This window comes from Pseudophryne corroboree, unplaced genomic scaffold (assembly GCF_028390025.1).
Source record: "Pseudophryne corroboree isolate aPseCor3 unplaced genomic scaffold, aPseCor3.hap2 scaffold_1208, whole genome shotgun sequence".
In the NCBI taxonomy this organism is placed as follows: Eukaryota; Metazoa; Chordata; class Amphibia; order Anura; family Myobatrachidae; genus Pseudophryne; species Pseudophryne corroboree.
In genome coordinates, this window is record NW_026967833.1 from 92,308 (window position 1) to 105,235 (window position 12,928).

Consider the following 12,928-nt stretch of genomic DNA (forward strand, 5'->3'; position numbering starts at 1 on the left):
TGTTGATGCATTCCATTTTCAAACGTATTCATTTATGAACCAGTAGTTAGAAGTAGAAAAGTTCTAACAGAAACCACAAAGCTCATCTACAGCCACACCACAATGGATACGCCCAATCCCATCTGATCTTGGAAGCTAAGCAGTGTTGGGCCTGGTTAGTACTTGGATGGGAGACCACCTGGGAATACAAGGTGCTGTAGATATTTTTATACTGCCAACACCGTTCTGTTGATGCATTCCATTTTCAAATGTATTCATTTATGAACCAGTAGTTAGAAGTAGAAAAGTTCTAACAGAAACCAGAAATTTCATCTACAGCAACACCACACTGGATACGCCCAATCTCATCTGATCTTGGAAACTAAGCAGTGTTGGGCCTGGTTAGTTCTTGGATGGGAGACCACCTGGGAATACAAGGTGCTGTAGATATTTTTATACTGCCAACACCGTTCTGTTGATGCATTCCATTTTCAAATGTATTCATTTATGAACCAGTAGTTAGAAGTAGAAAAGTTCTAACAGAAACCACAAAGCTCATATACTGCCACACCACACTGGATACGCCCAATCTCATCTCATCTGATCTAGGAAGCTAAGCAGTGTTGGGCATGGTTAGTACTTGGATGGGAGACCACCTGGGAATACAATGTGCTGTAGATATTTTTATACTACCAACACCGTTCTGTTGATGCATTCCATTTTCAAACGTATTCATTTATGAACCAGTAGTTAGAAGTAGAAAAGTTCTAACAGAAATCATAAAGCTCATCTACAGCGACACCACACTGGATACGCCCAATCTCATCTGATCTTGGAAGCTAAGCAGTGTTGGGCCTGGTTAGTACTTTGATGGGAGATCACCTGGGAATACAAGGTGCTGTAGATATTTTTATACTACCAACACCGTTCTGTTGATGCATTCCATTTTCAAACGTATTCATTTATGAACCAGTAGTTAGAAGTAGAAAAGTTCTAACAGAAACCATAAAGCTCATCTACAGCCACACCACACTGGATATGCCCAATCTCATCTGATCTTGGAAGCCAAGCAGTGTTGGGCCTGGTTAGTACTTGGATGGGAGACCACCTGGGAATACAAGGTGCTGTAGATATTTTTATACTGCCAACACCGTTCTGTTGATGCATTCCATTTTCAAATGTATTTATTTATGAACCAGTAGTTAGTAGTAGAAAAGTTCAAACAGAAACCACAAAGCTCATCTACAGCCACACCACACTGGATACGCCCAATCTCATCTGATCTTGGAAACTAAGCAGTGTTGGGCCTGGTTAGTACTTGGATGGGAGACCACCTGGGAATACAAGGTGCTGTAGATATTTTTATACTGCCAACACCGTTCTGTTGATGCATTCCATTTTCAAACGTATTCATTTATGAACCAGTAGTTAGAAGTAGAAAAGTTCTAACAGAAACCACAAAGCTCATCTACAGCCACACCACACTGGATACGCCCAATCTCATCTGATCTTGGAAGCTAAGTAGTGTCGGGCCTGGTTAGTACTTGGATGGGAGACCACCTGGGAATACAAGGTGCTATAGATATTTTTATACTGCCAACACCGTTCTGTTGATGCATTCCATTTTAAAACGTATTCATTTATGAACCGGTAGTTAGAAGTAGAAAAGTTCTAACAGAAACCACAAAGTTAATCTACAGCCACACCACACTGGATACGCCCAATCTCATCTGATCTTGGAAGCTAAGCAGTGTTGGGCCTGGTTAGTACTTGGATGGGAGACCACGAGGAATACAAGGTGCTGTAGATATTTTTATACTGCCAACACCGTTCTGTTGATGCATTCCATTTTCAAACGTATTCATTTATGAACTAGTAGTTAGAAGTAGAAAAGTTCTATCAGAAACCATAAAGCTCATCTACAGCCACACCACACTGGATACGCCCAATCTCATCTGATCTTGTTAGCTAAGCAGTGTTGGGCCTGGTTAGTACTTGGATGGAAGACCACCTGGGAATACAAGGTGCTGTAGATATTTTTATACTACCAACACCATTCTGTTGATGCATTCCATTTTCAAATGTATTCATTTATGAACCAGTAGTTAGAAGTAGAAAAGTTCAAACAGAAACCACAAAGCTCATCTACAGCCACACCACACTGGATACGCCCAATCTCATCTGGTCTTGGAAGCTAAGCTGTGTTGCGCCTGGTTAGTACTTGGATGGGGGACCACCTGGGAATACAAGGTGCTGTAAATATTTTTATACTGCCAACACCGTTCTGTTGATGCATTCCATTTTCAAACTTATTCATTTATGAACCAGTAGTTAGAAGTAGAAAAGTTCTAACAGAAACCACAAAGCTCATCTACAGCCACACCACACTGGATTCGCCCAATCTCATCTGATCTTGGAAGCTAAGCAGTGTATTGTGCCTGGTTAGTACTTGGATGGGAGACCACCTGGGAATACAAGGTGCTGTAGATATTTTTATACTGCCAACACCGTTCTGTTGATGCATTCCATTTTAAAACGTATTCATTTATGAACCAGTAGTTAGAAGTAGAAAAGTTCTAACAGAAACCAGAAAGTTCATCTACAGCCACACAACACTGGATACGCCCAATCTCATCTGATCTTGGAAGTTAAGCAGTGTTGGGCCTGGTTAGTACTTGGATGGGAAACCACCTGGGAATACAAGGTGCTGTAGATATTTTTATACTGCCAACACCATTCTGTTGATGCATTCCATTTTAAAAAGTATTCATTTATGAACCAGTAGTTAGAAGTAGAAAAGTTCTAACAAACCAGAAAGTTCATCTACAGCAACACCACACTGGATACGCCCAATCTCATCTGATCTTGGAAGCTAAGCAGTGTATTGTGCCTGGTTAGTACTTGGATCGGAGACCACCTGGGAATACAAGGTGCTGTAGATATTTTTATACTGCCAACACCGTTCTGTTGATGCATTCCATTTTCAAACGTATTCATTTATGAACCAGTAGTTAGAAGTAGAAAAGTTCTAACAGAAACCACAAAGCTCATCTACAGCCACACCACACTGGATTCGCCCAATCTCATCTGATCTTGGAAGCTAAGCAGTGTATTGTGCCTGGTTAGTACTTGGATGGGAGACCACCTGGGAATACAAGGTGCTGTAGATATTTTTATACTGCCAACACCGTTCTGTTGATGCATTCCATTTTAAAACGTATTCATTTATGAACCAGTAGTTAGAAGTAGAAAAGTTCAAACAGAAACCAGAAAGTTCATCTACAGCCACACCACACTGGATACGCCCAATCTCATCTGATCTTGGAAGCTAAGCAGTGTTGGGCCTGGATAGTACTTGGATGGGAGACCACCTGGGAATACAAGGTGCTGTGGATATTTTTATACTGCTAACACCGTTCTGTTGATGCATTCCATTTTCAAACGTTTTCATTTATGAACCAGTAGTTAGAAGTAGAAAAGTTCAAACAGAAACCACAAAGGTCATCTACAGCTACACCCCACTGGATACGCCCAATCTCATCTGATCTTGGAAGCTAAGCAGTGTTGGGCCTGGTTAGTACTTGGATGGGAGACCACCTGGGAATACAAGGTGCTGTAGATATTTTTATACTGCCAACACCGTTCTGTTGATGCATTCCATTTTCAAATGTATTCATTTATGAACCAGTAGTTAGAAGTAGAAAAGTACTAACAGAAATCATAAAGCTCTTCTACAGCCACACCACACTGGATATGCCCAATCTCATCTGATCTTGGAAGCTAAGCAGTGTTGGGCCTGGTTAGTACTTGGATGGGAGACCACCTGGGAATACAAGGTGCTGTAGATATTTTTATACTACCAACACCGTTCTGTTGATGTATTCCATTTTCAAACGTATTCATTTATGAACCAGTAGTTAGAAGTAGAAAAGTACTAACAGAAACCATAAAGCTCTTCTACAGCCACACCACACTGGATATGCCCAATCTCATCTGATCTTGGAAGCTAAGCAGTGTTGGGCCTGGTTAGTACTTGGATGGGAGACCAACTGGGAATACATAGGTGCTGTAGATATTTTTATACTGCCAACACCGTTCTGTTGATGCATTCCATTTTCAAACGTATTCATTTATGAACCAGTAGTTAGAAGTAGAAAAGTTCTAACAGAAACCATAAAGCTCATCTACAGCGACACCACACTGGATACGCCCAATCTCATCTGATCTTGGAAGCTAAGCAGTGTTGGGCCTGGTTAGTACTTGGATGGGAGACCACCTGGGAATACAAGGTGCTGTAGATATTTTTATACTACCAACACCGTTCTGTTGATGCATTCCATTTTCAAACGTATTCATTTATGAACCAGTAGTTAGAAGTAGAAAAGTTCTAACAGAAACCATAAAGCTCATCTACAGCCACACCACACTGGATATGCCCAATCTCATCTGATCTTGGAAGCCAAGCAGTGTTGGGCCTGGTTAGTACTTGGATGGGAGACCACCTGGGAATACAAGGTGCTGTAGATATTTTTATACTGCCAACACCGTTCTGTTGATGCATTCCATTTTCAAATGTATTCATTTATGAACCAGTAGTTAGTAGTAGAAAAGTTCAAACAGAAACCACAAAGCTCATCTACATCCACACCACACTGGATATGCCCAATCTCATCTGATCTTGGAAATTAAGCAGTGTTGGGCCTGGTTAGTACTTGGATGGGAGACCACCTGGGAATACAAGGTGCTGTAGATATTTTTATACTGCCAACACCGTTCTGTTGATGCATTCCATTTTCAAACGTATTCATTTATGAACCAGTAGTTAGAAGTAGAAAAGTTCTAACAGAAACCACAAAGCTCATCTACAGCCACACCACACTGGATACGCCCAATCTCATCTGATCTTGGAAGCTAAGTAGTGTTGGGCCTGGTTAGTACTTGGATGGGAGACCACCTGGGAATACAAGGTGCTATAGATATTTTTATACTGCCAACACCGTTCTGTTGATGCATTCCATTTTAAAACGTATTCATTTATGAACCGGTAGTTAGAAGTAGAAAAGTTCTAATAGAAACCAGAAAGTTCATCTACAGCAACACCACACTGGATACGCCCAATCTCATCTGATCTTGGAAGCTAAGCAGTGTTGGGCCTGGTTAGTACTTGGATGGGAGACCACCTGGGAATACAAGGTGCTGTAGATATCTTTTTTTATACTGCCAACACCGTTCTGTTGATGCATTCCATCTTCAAACGTATTCATTTATGAACCAGTAGTTAGAAGTAGAAAAGTTCAAACAGAAACCACAAAGGTCATCTACAGCTACACCACACTGGATACGCCCAATCTCATCTGATATTGGAAGCTAAGCAGTGTTGGGCCTGGTTAGTACTTGGATGGGAGACCACCTGGGAATACAAGGTGCTGTAGATATTTTTATACTGCCAACACCGTTCTGTTGATGCATTCCATTTTAAAACGTATTCATTTATGAACCAGTAGTTAGAAGTAGAAAAGTTCTAACAGAAACCACTAAGCTCATCTACAGCCACACCACACTGGATACGCCCAATCTCATCTGATCTTGGAAGCTAAGCAGTGTTGGGCCTTGTTAGTACTTGGATGGGAGACCAACTGGGAATACAAGGTGCTGTAGATATTTTTTTTTATACTGCCAACACCGTTCTGTTGATGCATTCCATTTTCAAACGTATTCATTTATGAACCAGTAGTTAGAAGTAGAAAAGTTCTAACAGAAACCACAAAGCTCATCTACAGCGACACCACACTGGATACGCCCAATCTCATCTGATCTTGGAAGCTAAGCAGTGTTGGGCCTGGTTAGTACTTGGATGGGAGATCACCTGGGAATACAAGGTGCTGTAGATATTTTTATACTACCAACACCGTTCTGTTGATGCATTCCATTTTCAAACGTATTCATTTATGAACCAGTAGTTAGAAGTAGAAAAGTTCTAACAGAAACCATAAAGCTCATCTACAGCCACACCACACTGGATATGCCCAATCTCATCTGATCTTGGAAGCCAAGCAGTGTTGGGCCTGGTTAGTACTTGGATGGGAGACCACCTGGGAATACAAGGTGCTGTAGATATTTTTATACTGCCAACACCGTTCTGTTGATGCATTCCATTTTCAAATGTATTCATTTATGAACCAGTAGTTAGTAGTAGAAAAGTTCAAACAGAAACCACAAAGCTCATCTACAGCCACACCACACTGGATACGCCCAATCTCATCTGATCTTGGAAACTAAGCAGTGTTGGGCCTGGTTAGTACTTGGATGGGAGACCACCTGGGAATACAAGGTGCTGTAGATATTTTTATACTGCCAACACCGTTCTGTTGATGCATTCCATTTTCAAACGTATTCATTTATGAACCAGTAGTTAGAAGTAGAAAAGTTCTAACAGAAACCACAAAGCTCATCTACAGCCACACCACACTGGATACGCCCAATCTCATCTGATCTTGGAAGCTAAGTAGTGTTGTGCCTGGTTAGTACTTGGATGGGAGACCACCTGGGAATACAAGGTGCTATAGAAATTTTTATACTGCCAACACCGTTCTGTTGATGCATTCCATTTTAAAACGTATTCATTTATGAACCGGTAGTTAGAAGTAGAAAAGTTCTAATAGAAACCAGAAAGTTCATCTACAGCAACACCACACTGGATACGCCCAATCTTATCTGATCTTGGAAACTAAGCAGTGTTGGGCCTGGTTAGTACTTGGATGGGAGACCACCTGGGAATACAAGGTGCTGTAGATATTTTCATACTGCCAACACCGTTCTGTTGATGCATTCCATTTTCAAACGTATTCATTTATGAACCAGTAGTTAGAAGTAGAAAAGTTCTAACAGAAACCACAAAGTTAATCTACAGCCACACCACACTGGATACGCCCAATCTCATCTGATCTTGGAAGCTAAGCAGTGTTGGGCCTGGTTAGTACATGGATGGGAGACCACCTGGAATACAAGGTGCTGTAGATATTTTTATACTGCCAACACCGTTCTGTTGATGCATTCCATTTTCAAACGTATTCATTTATGAACCAGTAGTTAGAAGTAGAAAAGTTCTAACAGAAACCATAAAGCTCATCTACAGCCACACCACACTGGATACGCCCAATCTCATCTGATCTTGTTAGCTAAGCAGTGTTGGGACTGGTTAGTACTTGGATGGGAGACCACCTGGGAATACAAGGTGCTGTAGATATTTTTATACTACCAACACCATTCTGTTGATGCATTCCATTTTCAAATGTATTCATTTATGAACCAGTAGTTAGAAGTAGAAAAGTTCAAACAGAAACCACAAAGCTCATCTACAGCCACACCACACTGGATACGCCCAATCTCATCTGGTCTTGGAAGCTAAGTTGTGTTGCGCCTGGTTAGTACTTGGATGGGGGACCACCTGGGAATACAAGGTGCTGTAGATATTTTTATACTGCCAACACCGTTCTGTTGATGCATTCCATTTTCAAACTTATTCATTTATGAACCAGTAGTTAGAAGTAGAAAAGTTCTAACAGAAACCACAAAGCTCATCTACAGCCACACCACACTGGATTCGCCCAATCTCATCTGATCTTGGAAGCTAAGCAGTGTATTGTGCCTGGTTAGTACTTGGATGGGAGACCACCTGGGAATACAAGGTGCTGTAGATATTTTTATACTGCCAACACCGTTCTGTTGATGCATTCCATTTTCAAACGTATTCATTTATGAACCAGTAGTTAGAAGTAAAAAAGTTCTAACAGAAACCACAAAGCTCATCTACAGCCACACCACACTGGATACGCCCAATCTCATCTGATCTTGGAAGCTAAGCAGTGTTGGGCCTGGTTAGTACTTTGATGGGAGACCACCTGGGAATACAAGGTGCTGTAGATATTTTTATACTGCCAACACCGTTCTGTTGATGCATTCCATTTTCAAACGTATTCATTTATGAACCAGTAGTTAGCAGTAGAAAAGTTCTAACAGAAACCACAAAGCTCATCTACAGCCACACCGCACTGGATACGCCCAATCTCATCTGATCTTGGAAACTAAGCAGTGTTGGGCCTGGTTAGTACTTGGATGGGAGACCACCTGGGAATACAAGGTGCTGTAGATATTTTTTTTTATACTGCCAACACCGTTCTGTTGATGCATTCCATCTTCAAACGTATTCATTTATGAACCAGTAGTTAGAAGTAGAAAAGTTCTAACAGAAACCACAAAGCTCATCTACAGCCACACCACACTGGATACGCCCAATCTCCTCTGATCTTGGAAGCTAAGCAGTGTTGGGCCTGGTTAGTACTTGGATGGGAGACCACCTGGGAATACAAGGTGCTGTAGATATTTTTATACTGCCAACACCGTTCTGTTGATGCATTCCATTTTCAAACGTATTCATTTATGAACCAGTAGTTAGAAGTAGAAAAGTTCTAACAGAAACCACAAAGCTCATCTACAGCCACACCGCACTGGATACGCCCAATCTCATCTGATCTTGGAAGCTAAGCAGTGTTGGGCCTGGTTAGTACTTGGATGGGAGACCACCTGGGAATACAAGGTGCTGTAGATATTTTTATACTACCAACACCGTTCTGTTGATGCATTCCATTTTCAAACGTATTCATTTATGAACCAGTAGTTAGAAGTAGAAAAGTACTAACAGAAACCATAAAGCTCTTCTACAGCCACACCACACTGGATATGCCCAATCTCATCTGATCTTGGAAGCTAAGCAGTGTTGGGCCTGGTTAGTACTTGGATGGGAGACCACCTGGGAATACATAGGTGCTGTAGATATTTTTATACTGCCAACACCGTTCTGTTGATGAATTCCATTTTCAAACGTATTCATTTATGAACCAGTAGCTAGAAGTAGAAAAGTTCTAACAGAAACACAAAGCTCATCTACAGCCAAACCACACTGGATACGCCCAATCTCATCTCATCTGATCTAGGAAGCTAAGCAGTGTTGGGCATGGTTAGTACTTGGATGGGAGACCACCTGGGAATACAAGGTGCTGTAGATATTTTTATACTGCCAACACCGTTCTGTTGATGCATTCAATTTTCAAATGTATTCATTTATGAACCAGTAGTTAGAAGTAGAAAAGTTCAAACAGAAACCACAAAGCTCATCTACAGCCACACCACACTGGATACGCCAAATCTCATCTGATCTTGGAAGCTAAGCAGTGTTGGGCCTGGTCAGTACTTGGATGGGAGACCACCTGGGAATACAAGGTGCTGTTGATATTTTTATACTGCCAACACCGTTCTGTTGATGCATTCCATTTTCAAATGTATTCATTTATGAACCAGTAGTTAGAAGTAGAAAAGTTCAAACAGAAACCACAAAGCTCATCTACAGCCACACCACACTGGATACGCCCAATCTCATCTGATCTTGGAAGCTAAGCAGTGTTGGGCCTGGTTAGTACTTGGATGGGAGACCACCTGGGAATACAAGGTGCTGTAGATATTTTTATACTGCCAACACCGTTCTGTTGATGCATTCCATTTTCAAACGTATTCATTTATGAACCAGTAGTTAGAAGTAGAAAAGTTCTAACAGAAACCACAAAGCTCATCTACAGCCACACCACACTGGATTCGCCCAATCTCATCTGATCTTGGAAGCTAAGCAGTATTGGGCCTGGTTAGTACTTGGATGGGAGACCACCTGGGAATACAAGGTGCTGTAGATATTTTTATACTGCCAACACCGTTCTGTTGATGCATTCCATTTTAAAACGTATTCATTTATGAACCAGTAGTTAGAAGTAGAAAAGTTCTAACAGAAACCAGAAAGTTCATCTACAGCAACACCACACTGGATGCGCCCAATCTCATCTGATCTTGGAAGCTAAGCAGTGTTGGGCCTGGTTAGTACTTGGATGGGAAACCACCTGGGAATACAAGGTGCTGTAGATATTTTTATACTACCAACACCGTTCTGTTGATGCATTCCATTTTCAAACGTATTCATTTATGAACCAGTAGTTAGAAGTAGAAAAGTACTAACAGAAACCATAAAGCTCTTCTACAGCCACACCACACTGGATATGCCCAATCTCATCTGATCTTGGAAGCTAAGCAGTGTTGGGCCTGGTTAGTACTTGGATGGGAGACCACCTGGGAATACATAGGTGCTGTAGATATTTTTATACTGCCAACACCGTTCTGTTGATGCATTCCATTTTCAAACGTATTCATTTATGAACCAGTAGTTAGAAGTAGAAAAGTTCTAACAGAAACCACAAAGCTCATCTACAGCCACACCACACTGGATACGCCTAATCTCATCTCATCTGATCTAGGAAGCTAAGCAGTGTTGGGCATGGTTAGTACTTGGATGGGAGACCACCTGGGAATACAAGGTGCTGTAGATATTTTTATACTACCAACACGTTCTGTTGATGCATTCCATTTTCAAACGTATTCATTTATGAACCAGTAGTTAGAAGTAGAAAAGTTCTAACAGAAACCATAAAGCTCATCTAGAGACACACCACACTGGATACGCCCAATCTCATCTGATCTTGAAAGCTAAGCAGTGTTGGGCCTGGTTAGTACTTGGATGGGAGACCACCTGGGAATACAAGGTGCTGTAGATATTTTTATACTACCAACACCGTTCTGTTGATGCATTCCATTTTCAAACGTATTCATTTATGAACCAGTAGTTAGAAGTAGAAAAGTACTAACAGAAACCATAAAGCTCTTCTACAGTCACACCACACTGGATATGCCCAATCTCATCTGATCTTGGAAGCTAAGCAGTGTTGGGCCTGGTTAGTACTTGGATGGGAGACCACCTGGGAATACATAGGTGCTGTAGATATTTTTATACTGCCAACACCGTTCTGTTGATGCATTCCATTTTCAAACGTATTCATTTATGAACCAGTAGTTAAAAGTAGAAAAGTTCTAACAAAAACCACAAAGCTCATCTACAGCCACACCACACTGGATACGCCCAATCTCATCTCATCTGATCTAGGAAGCTAAGCAGTGTTGGGCATGGTTAGTACTTGGATGGGAGACCACCTGGGAATACAAGGTGCTGTAGATATTTTTATACTACCAACACGTTCTGTTGATGCATTCCATTTTCAAACGTATTCATTTATGAACCAGTAGTTAGAAGTAGAAAAGTTCTAACAGAAACCATAAAGCTCATCTACAGCCACACCACACTATATAAGCCCAATCTCATCTGATCTTGGAAGCTAAGCAGTGTTGGGCCTGGTTAGTACTTGGGTGGGAGACCACCTGGGAATACAAGGTGCTGTAGATATTTGTATACTGCCAACACCGTTCTGTTGATGCATTCCATTTTCAAATGTATTCATTTATGAACCAGTAGTTAGAAGTAGAAAAGTTCTTACAGAAACCACTAAGCTCATCTACAGCCACACCACACTGGATACGCCCAATCTCATCTGATCTTGGAAGCTAAGCAGTGTTGGGCCTGGTTAGTACTTGGATGGGAGACCACCTGGGAATACAAGGTGCTGTAGATATTTTTTTTTATACTGCCAACACCGTTCTGTTGATGCATTCCATCTTCAAACGTATTCATTTATGAACCAGTAGTTAGAAGTAGAAAAGTTCTAACAGAAACCACAAAGCTCATCTACAGCCACACCACACTGGATACGCCCAATCTCCTCTGATCTTGGAAGCTAAGCAGTGTTGGGCCTGGTTAGTACTTGGATGGGAGACCACCTGGGAATACAAGGTGCTGTAGATATTTTTATACTGCCAACACCGTTCTGTTGATGCATTCCATTTTCAAACGTATTCATTTATGAACCAGTAGTTAGAAGTAGAAAAGTTCTAACAGAAACCACAAAGCTCATCTACAGCCACACCACACTGGATACGCCCAATCTCATCTGATCTTGGAAGCTAAGCAGTGTTGGGCCGGGTTAGTACTTGGATGGGAGACCACCTGGGAATACAAGGTGCTGTAGATATTTTTATACTGCCAACACCGTTCTGTTGATGCATTCCATTTTAAAACGTATTCATTTATGAACTAGTAGTTAGAAGTAGAAAAGTTCTAACAGAAACCAGAAAGTTCATCTACAGCAACACCACACTGGATACGCCCAATCTCATCTGATCTTGGAAGCTAAGCAGTGTTGGGCCTGGTTAGTACTTGGGTGGGAGACCACCTGGGAATACAAGGTGCTGTAGATATTTTTATACTACCAACACCATTCTGTTGATGCATTCCATTTTCAAACGTATTCATTTATGAACCAGTAGTTAGAAGTAGAAAAGTACTAACAGATACCATAAAGCTCTTCTACAGCCACACCACACTGGATATGCCCAATCTCATCTGATCTTGGAAGCTAAGCAGTGTTGGGCCTGGTTAGTACTTGGATGGGAGACCACCTGGGAATACAAGGTGCTGTAGATATTTTTATACTGCCAACACCGTTCTGTTGATGCATTCAATTTTCAAATGTATTCATTTATGAACCAGTAGTTAGAAGTAGAAAAGTTCAAACAGAAACCACAAAGCTCATCTACAGCCACACCACACTGGATACGCCCAATCTCATCTGATCTTGGAAGCTAAGCAGTGTTGGGCCTGGTTAGTACTTGGATGGGAGACCACCTGGGAATACAAGGTGCTGTAGATATTTTTATACTGCCAACACCGTTCTGTTGATGCATTCCATTTTCAAACGTATTCATTTATGAACCAGTAGTTAGAAGTAGAAAAGTTCTAACAGAAACCACAAAGCTCATCTACAGCCACACCACACTGAATTCGCCCAATCTCATCTGATCTTGGAAGCTAAGCAGTGTAGGGCCTGGTTAGTACTTGGATGGGAGACCACCTGGGAATACAAGGTGCTGTAGATATTTTTATACTGCCAACACCGTTCTGTTG

The 12,928-nt window shown here is 41.4% G+C and overlaps 36 non-coding genes and 21 pseudogenes across 36 annotated transcripts; all 57 read left to right on the plus strand.

The window, feature by feature from the left end:
• The first annotated feature begins 84 nt into the window (after window positions 1-84).
• On the plus strand, window positions 85-203 carry LOC134991452 (5S ribosomal RNA). Its single transcript, XR_010195697.1, has one exon. It is a non-coding gene; the product is annotated as a 5S ribosomal RNA (ribosomal RNA).
• Window positions 204-310: 107 nt separating this feature from the next.
• Window positions 311-429, plus strand: LOC134991235 (5S ribosomal RNA; annotated as a pseudogene).
• A 107-nt stretch (window positions 430-536) lies between these two features.
• Window positions 537-660, plus strand: LOC134991349 (5S ribosomal RNA; annotated as a pseudogene).
• A 107-nt stretch (window positions 661-767) lies between these two features.
• LOC134991739 (5S ribosomal RNA) lies at window positions 768-886 on the plus strand. The gene has a single exon (XR_010195981.1). It is a non-coding gene; the product is annotated as a 5S ribosomal RNA (ribosomal RNA).
• Window positions 887-993: 107 nt separating this feature from the next.
• LOC134991644 (5S ribosomal RNA) lies at window positions 994-1,112 on the plus strand. Its single transcript, XR_010195887.1, has one exon. It is a non-coding gene; the product is annotated as a 5S ribosomal RNA (ribosomal RNA).
• A 107-nt stretch (window positions 1,113-1,219) lies between these two features.
• Window positions 1,220-1,338, plus strand: LOC134991620 (5S ribosomal RNA). Its single transcript, XR_010195863.1, has one exon. It is a non-coding gene; the product is annotated as a 5S ribosomal RNA (ribosomal RNA).
• A 107-nt stretch (window positions 1,339-1,445) lies between these two features.
• On the plus strand, window positions 1,446-1,564 carry LOC134991808 (5S ribosomal RNA). The gene has a single exon (XR_010196048.1). It is a non-coding gene; the product is annotated as a 5S ribosomal RNA (ribosomal RNA).
• A 107-nt stretch (window positions 1,565-1,671) lies between these two features.
• Window positions 1,672-1,789, plus strand: LOC134991219 (5S ribosomal RNA; annotated as a pseudogene).
• A 107-nt stretch (window positions 1,790-1,896) lies between these two features.
• Window positions 1,897-2,015, plus strand: LOC134991197 (5S ribosomal RNA; annotated as a pseudogene).
• Window positions 2,016-2,122: 107 nt separating this feature from the next.
• LOC134991315 (5S ribosomal RNA) lies at window positions 2,123-2,241 on the plus strand (annotated as a pseudogene).
• A 107-nt stretch (window positions 2,242-2,348) lies between these two features.
• LOC134991303 (5S ribosomal RNA) lies at window positions 2,349-2,469 on the plus strand (annotated as a pseudogene).
• A 107-nt stretch (window positions 2,470-2,576) lies between these two features.
• LOC134991746 (5S ribosomal RNA) lies at window positions 2,577-2,695 on the plus strand. The gene has a single exon (XR_010195988.1). It is a non-coding gene; the product is annotated as a 5S ribosomal RNA (ribosomal RNA).
• A 105-nt stretch (window positions 2,696-2,800) lies between these two features.
• On the plus strand, window positions 2,801-2,921 carry LOC134991358 (5S ribosomal RNA; annotated as a pseudogene).
• Window positions 2,922-3,028: 107 nt separating this feature from the next.
• LOC134991304 (5S ribosomal RNA) lies at window positions 3,029-3,149 on the plus strand (annotated as a pseudogene).
• A 107-nt stretch (window positions 3,150-3,256) lies between these two features.
• On the plus strand, window positions 3,257-3,375 carry LOC134991514 (5S ribosomal RNA). Its single transcript, XR_010195759.1, has one exon. It is a non-coding gene; the product is annotated as a 5S ribosomal RNA (ribosomal RNA).
• A 107-nt stretch (window positions 3,376-3,482) lies between these two features.
• Window positions 3,483-3,601, plus strand: LOC134991549 (5S ribosomal RNA). The gene has a single exon (XR_010195794.1). It is a non-coding gene; the product is annotated as a 5S ribosomal RNA (ribosomal RNA).
• A 107-nt stretch (window positions 3,602-3,708) lies between these two features.
• On the plus strand, window positions 3,709-3,827 carry LOC134991611 (5S ribosomal RNA). Its single transcript, XR_010195854.1, has one exon. It is a non-coding gene; the product is annotated as a 5S ribosomal RNA (ribosomal RNA).
• A 107-nt stretch (window positions 3,828-3,934) lies between these two features.
• Window positions 3,935-4,054, plus strand: LOC134991224 (5S ribosomal RNA; annotated as a pseudogene).
• A 107-nt stretch (window positions 4,055-4,161) lies between these two features.
• LOC134991472 (5S ribosomal RNA) lies at window positions 4,162-4,280 on the plus strand. Its single transcript, XR_010195717.1, has one exon. It is a non-coding gene; the product is annotated as a 5S ribosomal RNA (ribosomal RNA).
• A 107-nt stretch (window positions 4,281-4,387) lies between these two features.
• LOC134991645 (5S ribosomal RNA) lies at window positions 4,388-4,506 on the plus strand. The gene has a single exon (XR_010195888.1). It is a non-coding gene; the product is annotated as a 5S ribosomal RNA (ribosomal RNA).
• Window positions 4,507-4,613: 107 nt separating this feature from the next.
• LOC134991673 (5S ribosomal RNA) lies at window positions 4,614-4,732 on the plus strand. The gene has a single exon (XR_010195916.1). It is a non-coding gene; the product is annotated as a 5S ribosomal RNA (ribosomal RNA).
• A 107-nt stretch (window positions 4,733-4,839) lies between these two features.
• LOC134991763 (5S ribosomal RNA) lies at window positions 4,840-4,958 on the plus strand. The gene has a single exon (XR_010196005.1). It is a non-coding gene; the product is annotated as a 5S ribosomal RNA (ribosomal RNA).
• Window positions 4,959-5,065: 107 nt separating this feature from the next.
• LOC134991499 (5S ribosomal RNA) lies at window positions 5,066-5,184 on the plus strand. Its single transcript, XR_010195744.1, has one exon. It is a non-coding gene; the product is annotated as a 5S ribosomal RNA (ribosomal RNA).
• A 111-nt stretch (window positions 5,185-5,295) lies between these two features.
• On the plus strand, window positions 5,296-5,414 carry LOC134991735 (5S ribosomal RNA). The gene has a single exon (XR_010195977.1). It is a non-coding gene; the product is annotated as a 5S ribosomal RNA (ribosomal RNA).
• Window positions 5,415-5,521: 107 nt separating this feature from the next.
• On the plus strand, window positions 5,522-5,640 carry LOC134991818 (5S ribosomal RNA). Its single transcript, XR_010196058.1, has one exon. It is a non-coding gene; the product is annotated as a 5S ribosomal RNA (ribosomal RNA).
• A 111-nt stretch (window positions 5,641-5,751) lies between these two features.
• LOC134991694 (5S ribosomal RNA) lies at window positions 5,752-5,870 on the plus strand. The gene has a single exon (XR_010195937.1). It is a non-coding gene; the product is annotated as a 5S ribosomal RNA (ribosomal RNA).
• A 107-nt stretch (window positions 5,871-5,977) lies between these two features.
• On the plus strand, window positions 5,978-6,096 carry LOC134991646 (5S ribosomal RNA). Its single transcript, XR_010195889.1, has one exon. It is a non-coding gene; the product is annotated as a 5S ribosomal RNA (ribosomal RNA).
• Window positions 6,097-6,203: 107 nt separating this feature from the next.
• Window positions 6,204-6,322, plus strand: LOC134991622 (5S ribosomal RNA). Its single transcript, XR_010195865.1, has one exon. It is a non-coding gene; the product is annotated as a 5S ribosomal RNA (ribosomal RNA).
• Window positions 6,323-6,429: 107 nt separating this feature from the next.
• LOC134991295 (5S ribosomal RNA) lies at window positions 6,430-6,548 on the plus strand (annotated as a pseudogene).
• Window positions 6,549-6,655: 107 nt separating this feature from the next.
• On the plus strand, window positions 6,656-6,774 carry LOC134991228 (5S ribosomal RNA; annotated as a pseudogene).
• A 107-nt stretch (window positions 6,775-6,881) lies between these two features.
• LOC134991877 (5S ribosomal RNA) lies at window positions 6,882-6,999 on the plus strand (annotated as a pseudogene).
• A 107-nt stretch (window positions 7,000-7,106) lies between these two features.
• On the plus strand, window positions 7,107-7,225 carry LOC134991254 (5S ribosomal RNA; annotated as a pseudogene).
• Window positions 7,226-7,332: 107 nt separating this feature from the next.
• Window positions 7,333-7,451, plus strand: LOC134991308 (5S ribosomal RNA; annotated as a pseudogene).
• Window positions 7,452-7,558: 107 nt separating this feature from the next.
• LOC134991305 (5S ribosomal RNA) lies at window positions 7,559-7,679 on the plus strand (annotated as a pseudogene).
• A 107-nt stretch (window positions 7,680-7,786) lies between these two features.
• On the plus strand, window positions 7,787-7,905 carry LOC134991406 (5S ribosomal RNA). The gene has a single exon (XR_010195653.1). It is a non-coding gene; the product is annotated as a 5S ribosomal RNA (ribosomal RNA).
• Window positions 7,906-8,012: 107 nt separating this feature from the next.
• On the plus strand, window positions 8,013-8,131 carry LOC134991672 (5S ribosomal RNA). Its single transcript, XR_010195915.1, has one exon. It is a non-coding gene; the product is annotated as a 5S ribosomal RNA (ribosomal RNA).
• A 111-nt stretch (window positions 8,132-8,242) lies between these two features.
• On the plus strand, window positions 8,243-8,361 carry LOC134991552 (5S ribosomal RNA). The gene has a single exon (XR_010195797.1). It is a non-coding gene; the product is annotated as a 5S ribosomal RNA (ribosomal RNA).
• A 107-nt stretch (window positions 8,362-8,468) lies between these two features.
• Window positions 8,469-8,587, plus strand: LOC134991400 (5S ribosomal RNA). Its single transcript, XR_010195647.1, has one exon. It is a non-coding gene; the product is annotated as a 5S ribosomal RNA (ribosomal RNA).
• A 107-nt stretch (window positions 8,588-8,694) lies between these two features.
• Window positions 8,695-8,814, plus strand: LOC134991825 (5S ribosomal RNA). The gene has a single exon (XR_010196065.1). It is a non-coding gene; the product is annotated as a 5S ribosomal RNA (ribosomal RNA).
• Window positions 8,815-8,920: 106 nt separating this feature from the next.
• Window positions 8,921-9,044, plus strand: LOC134991314 (5S ribosomal RNA; annotated as a pseudogene).
• Window positions 9,045-9,151: 107 nt separating this feature from the next.
• LOC134991868 (5S ribosomal RNA) lies at window positions 9,152-9,270 on the plus strand (annotated as a pseudogene).
• Window positions 9,271-9,377: 107 nt separating this feature from the next.
• Window positions 9,378-9,496, plus strand: LOC134991859 (5S ribosomal RNA). Its single transcript, XR_010196097.1, has one exon. It is a non-coding gene; the product is annotated as a 5S ribosomal RNA (ribosomal RNA).
• Window positions 9,497-9,603: 107 nt separating this feature from the next.
• Window positions 9,604-9,722, plus strand: LOC134991732 (5S ribosomal RNA). Its single transcript, XR_010195974.1, has one exon. It is a non-coding gene; the product is annotated as a 5S ribosomal RNA (ribosomal RNA).
• A 107-nt stretch (window positions 9,723-9,829) lies between these two features.
• Window positions 9,830-9,948, plus strand: LOC134991548 (5S ribosomal RNA). Its single transcript, XR_010195793.1, has one exon. It is a non-coding gene; the product is annotated as a 5S ribosomal RNA (ribosomal RNA).
• A 107-nt stretch (window positions 9,949-10,055) lies between these two features.
• LOC134991826 (5S ribosomal RNA) lies at window positions 10,056-10,175 on the plus strand. The gene has a single exon (XR_010196066.1). It is a non-coding gene; the product is annotated as a 5S ribosomal RNA (ribosomal RNA).
• A 107-nt stretch (window positions 10,176-10,282) lies between these two features.
• On the plus strand, window positions 10,283-10,406 carry LOC134991344 (5S ribosomal RNA; annotated as a pseudogene).
• A 106-nt stretch (window positions 10,407-10,512) lies between these two features.
• On the plus strand, window positions 10,513-10,631 carry LOC134991231 (5S ribosomal RNA; annotated as a pseudogene).
• Window positions 10,632-10,738: 107 nt separating this feature from the next.
• Window positions 10,739-10,858, plus strand: LOC134991860 (5S ribosomal RNA). Its single transcript, XR_010196098.1, has one exon. It is a non-coding gene; the product is annotated as a 5S ribosomal RNA (ribosomal RNA).
• Window positions 10,859-10,965: 107 nt separating this feature from the next.
• LOC134991311 (5S ribosomal RNA) lies at window positions 10,966-11,089 on the plus strand (annotated as a pseudogene).
• A 106-nt stretch (window positions 11,090-11,195) lies between these two features.
• LOC134991874 (5S ribosomal RNA) lies at window positions 11,196-11,314 on the plus strand (annotated as a pseudogene).
• A 107-nt stretch (window positions 11,315-11,421) lies between these two features.
• On the plus strand, window positions 11,422-11,540 carry LOC134991872 (5S ribosomal RNA). The gene has a single exon (XR_010196099.1). It is a non-coding gene; the product is annotated as a 5S ribosomal RNA (ribosomal RNA).
• Window positions 11,541-11,651: 111 nt separating this feature from the next.
• LOC134991553 (5S ribosomal RNA) lies at window positions 11,652-11,770 on the plus strand. The gene has a single exon (XR_010195798.1). It is a non-coding gene; the product is annotated as a 5S ribosomal RNA (ribosomal RNA).
• A 107-nt stretch (window positions 11,771-11,877) lies between these two features.
• On the plus strand, window positions 11,878-11,996 carry LOC134991370 (5S ribosomal RNA). The gene has a single exon (XR_010195630.1). It is a non-coding gene; the product is annotated as a 5S ribosomal RNA (ribosomal RNA).
• A 107-nt stretch (window positions 11,997-12,103) lies between these two features.
• LOC134991528 (5S ribosomal RNA) lies at window positions 12,104-12,222 on the plus strand. The gene has a single exon (XR_010195773.1). It is a non-coding gene; the product is annotated as a 5S ribosomal RNA (ribosomal RNA).
• A 107-nt stretch (window positions 12,223-12,329) lies between these two features.
• On the plus strand, window positions 12,330-12,448 carry LOC134991612 (5S ribosomal RNA). Its single transcript, XR_010195855.1, has one exon. It is a non-coding gene; the product is annotated as a 5S ribosomal RNA (ribosomal RNA).
• A 107-nt stretch (window positions 12,449-12,555) lies between these two features.
• LOC134991203 (5S ribosomal RNA) lies at window positions 12,556-12,674 on the plus strand. Its single transcript, XR_010195614.1, has one exon. It is a non-coding gene; the product is annotated as a 5S ribosomal RNA (ribosomal RNA).
• Window positions 12,675-12,781: 107 nt separating this feature from the next.
• Window positions 12,782-12,900, plus strand: LOC134991466 (5S ribosomal RNA). The gene has a single exon (XR_010195711.1). It is a non-coding gene; the product is annotated as a 5S ribosomal RNA (ribosomal RNA).
• Window positions 12,901-12,928: the final 28 nt, after the last annotated feature.